Source organism: Coptis chinensis, chromosome 3 (assembly GCF_015680905.1).
Source record: "Coptis chinensis isolate HL-2020 chromosome 3, ASM1568090v1, whole genome shotgun sequence".
Taxonomy (NCBI): Eukaryota; Viridiplantae; Streptophyta; class Magnoliopsida; order Ranunculales; family Ranunculaceae; genus Coptis; species Coptis chinensis.
The window spans coordinates 75,386,978-75,399,713 of NC_141458.1; the positions used below are offsets into that span (position 1 = coordinate 75,386,978).

The following is a 12,736-nucleotide window of genomic DNA, read 5'->3' on the forward strand; positions in this document are numbered from 1 at the left end:
TACTTGCAAGATATGGGGCCAGTAAGCGTTCATTTGTGTGAAATATTTTACTATAAAGTGGAAAAATAAAGAATCTAGATCTTGTCCACCAGGTTGGACAAGTTTAATTATTCATATGAAATGGTGAACCTTGTCAAATCTAATTCAAGTTATGGTCACATTAATGCGCGAAGTATGCGGATCAAAATCACCGAGATGCGGTGATTTGGTAGCAAGGATCCGGTCACATAAAATTCTTCTAGGCACATCCGGTCCTTGGATGTTTGGCCCTTTCATAGTACACCTACGCCATAACTATGTTCTACATTTAGGGACAAAACCGGAAAAACCGAGGTCGGGGTGCTAATCCTTATAGTTTCCGACATTCTACTTCGATAATCGAGCTGATTACTAGTGCACTAATGGAGGTTTATCAAATCTGTGGGGATGCAGTTAACAATCCTTTGTTCTATTAGTAATTCAAACTAAAAATTGTGAGAGTCCCTATTCTTGCTAGACTCAAATGTCAGGCCCATATATGGGACAAAGAAGGCGATGATAAACAGAGTTGATAGTCCAATGTATAAGAGTTAAATATAATTAAATTGATATTCATGTGTGAAGTGTACCTAGCTAGGTGTGGACCAGAAGTACTCATGATTCATGAATTAGTACACTTGAAGAAAAGCGCAAGTACTGTACTAAAATGGGAATTTATATAACCACTTTAACCAACTCCAAGATTTGCAGGAACAGTAACCAGTTCAAACAAACTGGCATTTTGAACCCAACCCAAAATTGACCATTTAATTAATTCTTATCCTCTAGCTTTATCACCAGTGAAAACATGGACATTGAATAACAAAAGCAAAATTTCTTTTGAGAAGAAATATTATGAAAATATTAGGCTATTGGCGGAGTACTTTTACCAAGTGGAGCAAAGATGATGGATAAAATGGTCTGAAGACAATAGAAATTTGTGTTCCTTGATCCTTCTTGGTATTTTTCGTGTTCAAGATCCAGCCTCATGAAATTTTTGAATGATAGCCTTCTCATTGTCTTCTATTTAGGAAAAGAATTTTGTTGTTCAAGATCCAGCCTCATGAAATCTTTTTATCTGTTACTTAGTTGAAATGTCTAGACGCCTTCTGATTCTCTGTTTTCTTTTACAACTTCAGGCACCTCATCCATTGCCAAGTCAGATAATCTTTGTCATGTTGATATGGAAGCTGATGATAAAGAGATTCTAGAAGAGGAAGCAGCTTGCAAGATCTGCTTCATTTCATTGTGTGAAGGAGGAAATACATTTAAGATGGAGTGCAGTTGCAAGGGTGATCTCAGGCTTACGCATGAAGTGTGTGTATTGAAGTGGTTCAGCATCAAAGGAAACAAGAAGTGTGATGTCTACCAGCAAGAGGTTCTCAATACGCCAGCTAGCTTAGAAAAGTTTGTGTGAGTTGATATCACAGACCTGCTAGCAGTTAATTTACATAAACGTATCATGTCATGAGCTTGAGCTTTTGTTGTTTTGTTGTTAGAGTTTTGAGTTGTCACAACTTGGCAATATGTTTGTTGGCTGTTACTCATGTGTAGTAGTTCATCAGCAGTCATATAGTATTCAACCAGGCACGTACTATTTGATTAGGTACCGTTGCATAAATGATTTTAGTAGGAACTTAGGCATATATGAAACTTTGATGTGAATGTTTTTCATTAGCACAGTTCATAAAAATGATAGATTGTCCAACGGTTTACATGTTCTTCATCGTTTACATGTTCTTCATCGTTTTCATATGGCAGGTTGTCCAATGGTTCCAAGAATTGTTCTCTCAAACAAAGTACAAGGAAGATGCTGAACTTGCGATGACGTTGTAGAACCAATGTTGAGTTGACCTCATTTGAGGGTCATGTGATTTTATTTCCGCCAGTATAGAAAGATTTGTCTATCTAGATTCATGTTGAGGTCTGTGTTCTGTTTGTATATAATCCAATGTTTTGATAATATATGAGCTTAAAATCATACTAACTTGCATTGTCGTACACAGGTTCCAGGAAATGAGAATCCTTCTACTCTTATCTGTTTTTCCTCAAAGACTAGTAATGTTGGACAACTCACATCAAAATTGCACGTCATTGAACTTGGTGCTCAACCAGGTATGTTTAGACTTGTCTTTTGTCTTTCTCCGCTCATTAAAATTTGGGTTAACATGTACTAGGGCACCTCTTTCTACCTTGTACTTTTTTCCTGTCATTCAATATGTTCTTTTGAGAGTTTATAAAACAAAATGGTTCTACTTCTTTTCTTACGGTGCATTTGACCTTTGGCTGTCATGCTACTCCGCATCTTTTTGCTTTTAGAATGATTGTGATGCAGACTTTGTATGACTGGTCAAGGGGAATTATTCTATTTAGGGAGGTGAAATTTCATAGTTTCATTTGTAATAGGATTCGAGTGTTGTTTAATTTTGTATATTGTGATGAAGGACAAATAGAATGTGTATGATTGGTTAAGGGGGTTACTCTATTTATGGAGTCAAAATATCATAGTTATTTGTAATTGGACTCGTTTATTATGTAATTATGGGTAGTTCCTTACTATCTTTGGTGTATGTGATTATTTCTGGGGTGTTCCTTAGGTCTTTGCTAACCTAACCTATGTTATGCAGTTATTATTCTTTTGAGAAGATACAAAAATGTTACTACTCATGTTGGTATTAATTTTACAGAGACTGATATAGATATATTTTTGACAGCATATAGCAGATTTTTGAACTAATGGGTATAATGTTATTGTGTTATCTAAGATTTTTATTGAGGAAAACTGGACTGTTAATGATAGATTAATTTGGAGAAGAGAGTGTACCGTCTTTGTAGCTGATCAGTGATCACTACTCCCGTAGAAATTTTTTATTTTGCCTTCTGCCTTTTCACCATTTCCTAAACCTTCACTGACACTTTTTTCTCAGATCAATTCTTCGATTTAATTGGCGGGTAAACCAGCTTTTTACAAAGAAACAAGCAGATCTGTTCTTCCCACCGATTTTGTTGATGACTTCCCAAAGGCAATGCGGTAACTTTTAAGTGGTAATTCTTGTACATGGTTTTGGTATTTGATGCAATTATTAAATCGTTAGTGTTTCTCTCTTGCGGATATCCCACAAGTACGGTTTGATATATGTGATCACAAAACTTGGACTTCTATTTGTTTACGCTTTGGAGATCGCTACCGCAGCTTTACGTAAATCGGCGATCCGGATGCTATATTTTTTGACATCGAGGCATCATCGGTAGGAGGATTCTATCTCGTTAATCGGCGAGGGGTGTTACTTGCCAATCGTTAACGAGGGCAACAATAGTGCCTTTTGTCACGGTCAAGTATGTTTTATAAGCTTACATGTTATGCTATAAAAGGCAATTGGAAGATTGTATAAATGGATGTTATCGATGATCATTCTACTAAACAACCCGGAGCTTGCTTTTAATCTTGCTAAAAGAGGAAATCTTCCCCGAGCTGAAAACTTGGTAGGTGGATACATTTGAGTAGCCTTTGTATATGATTTTTAATTATCCAAGAATCTAGGATTTGCGCACCTTTATATAGTGTCTAAAGTACAACCACCCCCCTTTTTGGCTAAGAAGTAGAACTTCATTGGCATCATTTGTGAGAAGTGTGTCCACCTTCTCACATGGGAGAAATGATATAGGTATTATAATGGTAGCACACGTTTAATTTAAACTTTAGCTAAGTGTTCAACTAGATATTTCATAAGAAAACACAAAAGTAACAAAGAAACCAAGATTTTAACCGTCCGAATAAGTGATTCACAAAGGATCATGGTCATGAATGTTGTATGTCACATGCTATATATTTTCTTTGGGCATCACAGTTTACATGTTCTTCATCGTTTTTTCATACGTCCGGGTTGTCCAACGGTTCCAAGGATTGTTCTCTCGGACAAAGTACAAGGAAGTCTGCTGAACTTGTCGCGAGAATCCCCGCAGGGGACTCCTTGAACTCCCCGACGGTTGCAATGTTTTCGTACAACTATTTTGGATGTGAATATATTGTGATTCTCGGATTATCTTACTGGTATCATCATTTAAGATGTATCTTAAGATATGTACTTTTAATTCCATATGATGTCCTACAAAATAACTTCGGTGTCCAATTTCTTATTTCTCATGAAGTTATTATAGGTTCCGCGAGAGAGCTACATCGCTAAAAAAAATCTTAAATTAAAGGAGTAGGTATCATAAAAAAAAAGTGTTTTTGAATTTAGGGAAACTCTTGTAGGTATCTTAGGATTTATTTGTTATCTTATTCTTTGTTGTCCACAAGTATCTTAATCTTGTTATCTTAATATTTGTTATCATTACATTTTAGACCAAATTTGCATTCTTAGTTATCTTGTTGAAAGAAATTTTCTGGTTCTTGGCACATTCAAGTCTGTTCTGGTGAGTGGTGAAGTCCAAATTTATGTAGATAGAGACTTACATTTGATTTATGCGAGTGAATTAAGCTTTTAACGTACAGTACATCGTCTGTTCGTCTATTTTGTTGGCCTTCAAGATGAATGTGCATATTTTGCACGGTTGAACTGAAGAATCTTTATTGATTTATGAACCATAATTAGAATTGGCCCAGCATTTTTGCTATAAATCGACACTAATTTGCACTACCATTTGGATTCTATGGATCTGTTTTTATGTTATGCACATTTACTTTCTTTTTCTTTCTTCTTTTCATCCAAGTCGTGAGTCCTTGGATATGCCTAGATTTCAAGGATCTGAACTTCTGAAGTATTGCAGCACCTGTGTGGTGGTCAAATGAGCTAAGGCTACTAGTACTATTGTTTTGGTGTAAATTTTATGAGACCTTAGTATTCTTGTAGAAACTTGAGTATAAGCGAAGGGTGGATAATCTAAATGAATGTTTGACAAGCATTGATATATTTTTTAGGTTCTCTTAAATATATGTTATCTTAGTTGAAGGCATCTGGGTTGAAATATTTTTGGTGTTTTTTGGTGTTCGGTGTTTTTGGTGTTTAGGGAAATATGAGATTTTTTTTTATTTGCAACCCATCAGCAACGGTTCATAACCGTTACACATTTAAAAACGTTGTTACGAAATAGTATAAACAAGTGTTACAAATAATATTTGCAACGCTTAAAAATCGTTGGAAAGTTTTTCTTGCAACGGTTAATAAGCGTTGGAAAGTTCTATTTGCAACGGTTAATAACCGTTGGAAATTTCTGTTTGCAACGCTTATTAACCGTTGCAAAAAATTTCAACACTTTACCCACGCTATATTTGCAACACTTAAAAAGCGTTGCGAAAATTATTAGCAACGGTTTTTTGCCGTTGCAAATAGCCTGTTATGGTGTAGTGTTTCTATTCGATTTCTTTATATATTGATTTTACATAGCATCTGTTTATAATAAGTTTGAAGAGTGGAATGGTTACCTTATCTCCTTAAGAAAATTATTAATTTCTATATCATCTCATTTTGACCTGTACATTGCAGCCAATAAATTTGGAGTCACTGAATTCGTGAATCCAAAAGACCATGACAAACCGATGCAACAGGTTCTTGTTGACCTTACCGATGGTGGAGTTGATTACAGTTTCGAATGCAAACGTTGCTGCCATGAGGGCAGCTCTCGAGTGCTGTCATAAGGTGATGTTTTCTCTTCTTGTCCACACACACACACACACACACACAGTGTGAGATACAAGAAGAGACTGATAAAGATCACTAAGCTTTTCGTATTCATTAATGGTGGTTTACCATGTTTTATTCCTTCTCCCTTTGTTACAATAATAAAAATGCAAAACCTCTATCTCCTCTAAACGTTGTGGGTCTGATGATTGTTGTGGAATGAATTGAGCCTCCTATTTCTTAAGCACACTTCCTTCTTTTATAGTTGTTTTCACATGTGCTTCATCCAATAGTTTTGTGTCATGTGTCCATTCCTTTCTCCCTCTTTTGTACCTGCAAATTATACAATGATTGAAATAAAGGCAAATATCGTTAGTGTACGATATTTGGCCACTACACCCAGCCCCTAAGCTCCCTGTCTTCATCTAAACTATTCAGTGTTGTATTAACCCACACACCCCAGCCCCTAAGCTCCCTGTCTTCATCTAAACTATTCAGTGTTGCATTAAGCTTTTATATGTTTCATCATATCATTAGCAAATCCTATCTGATGAACATAAAAAATCCTTCAGGGCTGGAGAACATCAGTTATTGTGGGGTGTTGCTGGACACAAGAGATAGCTAAAGAAATTAGTTAATTATACATTTGAGTGGATTGATTAGTTAATTAGTTGCATACTTGCTGCCCCATCCTAGCTTTCCATAAGGTGATCTTGGTAGTGGTTGGAAATACTCTCTTTAGCACCTAGTCTTGCTGCTGTGAGTGTTTAGCAATTCATTTAGTTAGTGTTATCACTTAGTTGAAGTTTTTTTTCATTTCGTTGTTTTCTATGAATGTACGAATTGAATGCATATTTTTGCCACTCGTGACGAAGTGCATGATAGACTCGATCTTCTTTTTTTTTTGTCGACTTTTATTTTTTGCAGGTTACATTTGGACAAGGTTCGATGAATGAAAGTCAAACCATGCAAACCGTTCAGTGAAGGTTGATCTCCGGCTTCTATACATGGTATTCTTTAGTGGGGTTGGTTCTGGAATAGCAGTTCTTAAAAATCTCGCACAGGTTGGGAATGTACAAGGTTCAAGTGATACAACGATGCTGTTGTCAATTTACAGCTTTTACAATTTTGTGGGCCGTCTAGTTGGAGGTGTTATATCTGAACATTTTGTCAGGTTGGTACTCTCTTTAACATCAACATGCATAGCAAAGTTCCACAACCTTCAGGGGGCTACTACCAATAAATTTGCAAAGTTGATTGATGTCAGCTCTCATTGATTTGGTATGGGTTTTGTGACTTGCAGGTCTAATACAATCCCTTGAACAATTTGGATGAAATGCACGCAACTTATTGGTCTTAACTTACCTACTGTTTGTCTCAAGTCTCAACTCTCAGTAATAGGGTACACAATTCTCTGTAACGGTTCAAACTGTAGCATCTGACCTTTTTGGTGTGGAGCATTTTGGTGTAATCACAACTTCATGCTGTTACGCATTCCTCTTGATGCACTTATCTGTTCATGTGGGCTTGCTGGGAACGTCTATGATAAATAGGCAGCAAAGCATCAAGGAATTAATCTGCGGCTTTGTTCAAGTGTCGACCGACCGGACTCTAATTGCTTCAGGATCAGTCAGAATTCTAGCTTGTCTCCGTGTTTTGAGCACTTTTCTAATTGTAATTCATACCATAACACCGAAACCTTGATATCAAATGCTTCATTATGGGGGAGTACATTGCGGCTGCATCGAAGTCATTAAGACTAACGCTAGTATAGCTGCGGTAGACAAGACCTTTGAATGAGCATACCCAATGTTTGGACCTTTGAATGAGCATACCCAATGTTTGGACCTTTGAATCAAGGCCTAAAATTTCGATATCGGTTAATATATCGGTATACCCAAAAACCGAGATATCTCGGATATCTCGGTTTTTTTGGTGACCAGTCCAAAGTTTCTAAAATATCGGATATCTCACCGATATATCTCGGATATCTCGCCGATATATCTCGGATATTTCGAAAATTTCAATATTAAGTTATTAACAATTGGTAAAAAAGTTAACTGATATATATCGATTATATCGGAAATATCGATTATATCGGCGATATAAACTTTCATATCGGAAATTCCGATATATATCGGAAAAAAAGGAATTCAATATTCGGTGGATATATGTCGGAAATATCGATATCGGTGTACCAATTTACTGAGATATATCAGCGAGATATCGGATATCTCGGCGATATTTTGGGCCATGCTTTGAATAAGCATACCCAATGTTCTTTCAGAAATTTGGTGAAATTGTTTTGTCTAATGAGTTCACTTCAAATTGTTTACAATTTAAATTTTATTCATTATTTTTTATGCTATTATTGTTTCCTCATAAATTAGTTATGCGCTAAATTAATTGGAAATTTTTTTCTTTTTAATTTTTTTTTCATCAATATATATATATATCTCGGTCGGTTAGGCTAGAGTGCTACTCTTGTAGTGCCACTCTTATCTCACACTTCTCCTGGTCCCTCAGATTTCTCTTCAAGATCATCAGATCTAATTCACTCAAAAATCGTTAAATTTCAAACTTTCACGATATTAAAAAAAAAAAAAAAAAAAAAAAATTTCGAAATATAACTTACGATGGTTTTCTCTTTCTCTCTCCTATCCCTCTCTCCAAAATTTGTTTCTCTCCCAAATGTGGGTTTCAAATTTGTTCCTTTCTCCAGCAAATATATATATATCTATTTTACTCTGTAATGAGGCGCATGCCAGTGAGCCGTTTGCCATGGCAAATTCCGTTCGCACCAATTCAGACGATTATACCTCCAGTTTTTGTTTTAAAATACAAAAGAGTCAGCTAAATACAAATGTAATAGTTGATTTATTTAGGGGCTAAACCGTAAAAGACGAAACTTACTTTATCGATGGCGTGGGCTAACTTTCTTGATTGAGTTGTATCTGTCAATACAAATTATTGGACGATTCTGTCCTTATTTTGCATCTTCAATTACAAGATAATTGTTTTTATATTATTTTAATATTTGTTATGTTTTAGGAGAAAAATGTATTAAGAATTTTTTTGAAAAAATTGGTCGGTGCAAATTGTGGCAGAGAGTGGCGTAGCCACGTGCTCAAAACTAGTTTGATTTGATGATTGATGGAAAGAAGCACACCAACACCACCTTCCACGAATAACAAAAAATTATAATATCTTACCTCCTTTATCCTTTACCAAACCCTCTTGGACTGTTAGAATTGAGGTACTCGTATCTCTAACTTTCTGAATCTATTTGTTTAGTTGATTTCCATTACGTTGTCTAACTTTCTATATACAATATATCTTTCTCTGTTATCCCATTGTTCTTGACCCTATAGCCTTATCCACATCCTGTATATATACACTATTAATAATCATTTTGTTCGTTTGTCAAGATGGAAATGAAGCAGAACTAATGTCAATTTTGCCGTTAATGCGTGATTCGTGCTTTTTTAACTTTAAGATTGCCGTGTCTAATATTTGAGGAAGTTATTTCTGTGGTGATTCTGGTTCCTTTTTGTATAATGAGTTGTGATTAAAGAGTAATCAGTTGTAAATATACTCTTGTTACAAGCTTTGTGTCAATCTATATCACCTGTGCTCATTGCATCTTTTTTTTTCAATAGTTTTTCAACTTATACGAATTAGAACAAAATACTTGTATTTTACTTAGTGGTTTACTTCCGTTTTCATGCAGCTTTGTTGACATGTGTGCTGCATCTGTTCTTCCTGAGATTCGTGAAAGGGATTTGAGGGTCTTTGACGAAATGAGAAAAGGCGATATCATGTCTGAGAGAACTGTTCCGAGTAGCTTTTAGAAGGACCACATTCGCATCTAAGAGAATCAATCTTATTTGCTTTGAGAGAACTGGCGATTTGGAGCACTTCTATCTAGGGTCACCGTGAAAGAGACCTCAACATGCAGGGGTTGCACCGGGAGCAGGTAACTCATATTTATGAAACTACTAGTCTTAACTGTTCTCTTTTTGAAGCATAAAAAGACTACTAAGATATAAATGAGACATACAAAACTTGCTTTACTTACATGTTCAATTCTTCTTGTTCTCTCACTAAACTCTCTCCTCCAAAATTATTTTTTTTGTTGACAATTTTTTGATTCCCCCTTCACATGACATGTAGAACCGATATTAGGATATCTTGTATGAACACAGGATTGAGTAACTATAGCTTGTGCGGTTGTATTTGGTTTTTGTTCAGACTAATTTGTTTTTGTATTTTTTTCAGTAGGTAATGAATATTGTTTGCAATAATGCTACATGAGCCCATTTACCTTCCAACAAGTTTAAGTGGATTTTGCTAATCTTAGAGGAGATGATGACCCTGATCAGGAGGCATAACTATGGTTTTGAATTTGGATTCGGTGAGTTGGTTTTGCATATCTATTTCATACAGTATCTTGAGCTTTTAGTTTATCGTTATGCGTGCTCTTTGTGCATTGGGTTAGTCAGGGATGACCTCTAGTGCCCTATTGCTAGTATGGAAGTCAAAACCCCAATAAAACAAACTTCATCTTGTTGCCGTTCGATATTGTTTTGGAATCCCTCTATGTAAAATTTAGTTTGCTGTAAGGTCTTTGTGTCCTATAGCCGTGTAGACACATGGTGGCCTGAATTGCAGAATTTGTGGGTGTGATATGACCTTTGATTTTAGGCAACTACGCTTCTATACATCTTCTTGTAATGATAGTAGACAATTTTGATAACCTTTATTATTGCATGGACCTTTTCTTATTGAGTCAATCAATATGGAAGATGATGTTGCATGATGAGTATACATTACAGTATTTGAGTACACCCATATTCCTTCGACGTTACAATTACACATTCATATTGTTGTGAAATTTTACTTTTGTTTGAATTATTCTTTTTGTTTATATCTGCCACAAATAGTAGCGTTGAAACTTAGATATTCTGCCTCTGTGTTTGAATTATTCTTTTTGTTTATTGTACTAGGGTATTTATGGGTGGGGTTTTTGGAAAATTAGCTTCTTGCTAATGATTTAAGTGTTAATGCAATCTTTTAGTTGGAATATTTAGCGGTATTATCCTTAACATTAGCACAACAAGAATGGGGAAGAACAACACTCTTTTCATATTTCGACTACCTTATTGAGATTTATACATATAGGACAGACCATTGATGAAGAACCTTGAGACTGATTAATACTGATCTAAATCTCAACTCAAGGCCTTATTCGTACTTTTGGTATTCTTGATCAAGATCAACACTCTTTTCCAATTTTGACCACCATATTAAGATTGGCAAGACCATATATGAAGAACCCCGAGTCCGGAATCTTAATATTGATCTAAATCTCAACTCAAGCTTGGGCCTTAGATCTTAGCCTAGTTTACCTTAGACACCTTGTGGTTATCGTTGTTAATTAGTTAGTTGGTTGATGGAATGTCGTTGTTTAAGTTTGTTTTATAATTGTTTATAGTTTCTAAATTATCTTGTCTGTCATATTTCCTTTTGTGCGGTTTTTGATCCCTCATATTTCCTTTTGTGTAGTTCTTCCAGTCTATGTGAAGCGCAAGTCTTGTGTTGTTCATTATTGAGAGATGGTCTCTGACATGTTTTTTAGAGCGCACTCTGTATGTAAGGAGAGTGCACATTGTACAGAAAATACACTTTGTACCTTATTGGTTAAATTTTCTTTTGGTCGTGACTATTGAAACTTGAAAAGTGAATAAGAATACATGTTAATGGCCAGCAGTAAAAACAAAAACAGAGTTCCAACTGCAAAACATGGTTTCCAAACAAACACAACTATATTTCCAAACATATATCATACAAAAATAAACTTCAAACCAACTTTAACATTACAATTAGCCTACTAATTAAATACAACTCCGTGAACAGAGTTCACTGAAAATGCTAGTTAAAACTCTGACAGAGTTGAAAACCCTAACAGAGTTCACTAAAAATTCTAGTTAAAACTCTTACAGAGTTCACCGAACTCTGATACACATATCCCCCCTAAATAGAGTTCACTAAAAATTCTAGTTAAAACTCTGACAGAGTTCGGTGAACTCTGATACACATATCAACAAGAAGAATATGCAGTAAACAAACAGATTTACAATGTAATAAGTACTCTTCATGGGATCAATAAAAAAAGATGTCGTCTTTCAACTGCAAATTAGAGATCTTTTTGACAAAGAACTAAGACTAGAATTAATGGAAAAAGAGCTGATGGATATTGCACAAAGGGTACATGACTAAGACAAGTAACTGTTATTGAGTGACTGGCCGGATGATGCAAATATATACAGCCATGTAATTAATGATAGGAACAACAGCCTTAGAGAGGAAACGAAATAAATTTAGTTCAAAATTTTGTGGGATACATAATCAAAATAATCTATTTTCAAGGCCAAATCAAGTCCGCATCAACTTTCATCTGTGGCAGATCTTCTTCATCTTCAGTGTCTTCTTCTCTGTTCACTTTATTCTCTAACGAGCTCAAGAGGACACTTTTCCAAGTAGAATCTTTAGAAGCAGCATAAGAAGAAGAAGAACACCCTTTAGTAGATAGAATGAATCAATGAAATGAGAAATTAATGGTTACCCATTGTTTGATTTATTTCTGTTGAATTACGTACAGTAGTATTTGATGGTTTTCCAATAACTTGGATCCCATGGTTTGATGGTTTCTATTGAAATAACTTGTATTTGAGAAGACAACAATTTGGAGTGGAGAAGAAGGGGTTTGTCAAAAATTTCGCGTTTTTTCTTTTTTTGATTTTGAAATACTGCTGATATTTTGAATTTCACAATTTTTGAGTGAATTAGATCTGATGATCTTGAGGAGAAATCTGAGAGACCAGCAGAAGTGTGAGATAAAAGCGGCATAATAAGAATGGCACTCTAGCCTAACCGTATTTATCAAATCCAAAACGGTCGTATACTAGATGTTGCAGTCCTGCACCCATGAGAGCGTGATTGATAAAGAGGCATGTGTGGTAAACTGTTTCTTGCATAGTTATCACAGATATGCATTATTCTGTCTATCGAGAAAAAAGAAAGAAAAATATATCCAT

At 35.3% G+C, this 12,736-nt stretch overlaps 3 long non-coding RNA genes across 3 annotated transcripts; 2 read left to right on the top strand and 1 right to left on the bottom strand.

Annotated features, from left to right (window-relative positions):
- The first annotated feature begins 5,504 nt into the window (after positions 1-5,504).
- Positions 5,505-7,383, top strand: LOC147510820 (uncharacterized). The gene is made up of 3 exons (XR_015216886.1): positions 5,505-5,657; positions 6,567-6,813; positions 6,943-7,383. It is a non-coding gene; the product is annotated as an uncharacterized LOC147510820 (long non-coding RNA).
- A 2,531-nt stretch (positions 7,384-9,914) lies between these two features.
- On the top strand, positions 9,915-11,364 carry LOC147510821 (uncharacterized). Its single transcript, XR_015219030.1, has 2 exons — positions 9,915-10,053; positions 11,205-11,364. It is a non-coding gene; the product is annotated as an uncharacterized LOC147510821 (long non-coding RNA).
- A 612-nt stretch (positions 11,365-11,976) lies between these two features.
- On the bottom strand, positions 11,977-12,433 carry LOC147510822 (uncharacterized). Its single transcript, XR_015219031.1, has 2 exons — positions 12,299-12,433; positions 11,977-12,185 (listed from the first exon to the last, which is right to left on the bottom strand). It is a non-coding gene; the product is annotated as an uncharacterized LOC147510822 (long non-coding RNA).
- Between the last annotated feature and the right edge of the window lie 303 nt (positions 12,434-12,736).